Source organism: Silene latifolia, chromosome Y, assembly GCF_048544455.1.
Source record: "Silene latifolia isolate original U9 population chromosome Y, ASM4854445v1, whole genome shotgun sequence".
Taxonomy (NCBI): Eukaryota; Viridiplantae; Streptophyta; class Magnoliopsida; order Caryophyllales; family Caryophyllaceae; genus Silene; species Silene latifolia.
In genome coordinates, this window is record NC_133538.1 from 118059255 (window position 1) to 118060627 (window position 1373).

Sequence of the window (1373 nt, forward strand, 5' to 3'; positions counted from 1 at the left end):
AGGCTTTTGATATGGCTGCTTATGTGGAGGCACATAGGCTTGCTGCTGCTACTGTTGTGGAGGTTGAGTTGGATTCAGGACATTCTGGCTACTCCACCTCAAGTTGGGGTGGACATTCGGCTCATAGTACGTGTTTGTCTACCTATAATGTTGAAAGGCAGCGCAAGACTCAAAGGGGACAGAACAATTTTCTGAGACATGCCCCTCAGATCCACATCTTCTACAGACGAAAGGACCGTCTGAAACAGCATTAACATGGTAAATCCCTCCTTTAGAAGCTCCTCCTAACTCATATTTGTCAAACCTTGCAGTGAGAGCTTCTAGTGCGGCAACCGAGGAATATTCAGCAGCTCTCCTTTGATTGCCTCTGGAATTCCCATATTCAGCTTTATGGGTGGCTAAGTCATCAATGATATTCCACTCCTTAGTCTCTCCCATATTCTCAGCAAATCGGCCATTGGCTGCAGCATCCAAAATAGCCCTCTGATCGTCATACAGCCCATTATAGAATTGATTGCAAAGACTCCATTTTTCGAACCCATGGTGCGGTATGGTTCGTACCAGTTTCTTGAAACGGACCCATGCTTCATGAAAGTTCTCATCAGGCCCCTGTTTAAAGCTCGTGATCTGAGATCTAATGGCATTTGTCTTCGAGGCAGAGAAGTATTTCTTGTAGAATGCCAAGGCCAATGAATTCTAGTCGGTGATCCCATGAGCGACTCAATCCAGATCTCTATACCACTCCCTTGCAGCATCACGAAGGGAGCAAATGAACATGGTCTCCTTGATCTAGTCCTTGGTCACACCGGTCGGCGGGGGTATAGAGCAGCAATAATCAATAAAAATCTCCATATGCTTGGCTGCATCTTCATTTGCAGCTCCCCCGAACTGGTTTCTCTCAACCAGGTTAATATAGGAAGGCTTCGGCTCGAATTTTCTCGCCTCCCCAGGTAGTTCGAATCCTTTGTAGAGATTCGCAGCTGTCGGCTCTGAGTGACTAGCAATAGTTGCTTCTTCAGCAATGACTGGAATTTCTGGAGAAGTGACTGTCTCAGCTGAAGAAGTAGAGGCAGGAGATGTAGGTGGATCTTTTTCGAACAGAGCGTTCTCGTAGTAACTTGATAGAGTACTCAGCTCTTCCTCTGTCTTTTATAGCCTTTGTGATCGTCTCTACTCGCGCAAGGATTTCTCAATCTCAGGATTGAATGGTACTAGTTCACCACCCTGTGACCTGCACATAAGAAGAAACTACAAAAAAAATATAAGAAAAGTTTAAGGAACAGAAGTCCCTTAAACTAAAGAAAGACTGAATAAAAAAAACTTATGGAGTGGGTCGAGCCCAGACGAGATGCATTCTCTGAACTCTATGTTGG

General features: G+C 45.1%; 1 non-coding gene across 1 annotated transcript; it reads left to right on the forward strand.

Moving 5' to 3' along the window:
* Window positions 1–535: 535 nt before the first annotated feature.
* LOC141636276 (small nucleolar RNA R71) lies at window positions 536–642 on the forward strand. The gene has a single exon (XR_012540898.1). It is a non-coding gene; the product is annotated as a small nucleolar RNA R71 (small nucleolar RNA).
* Window positions 643–1373: the final 731 nt, after the last annotated feature.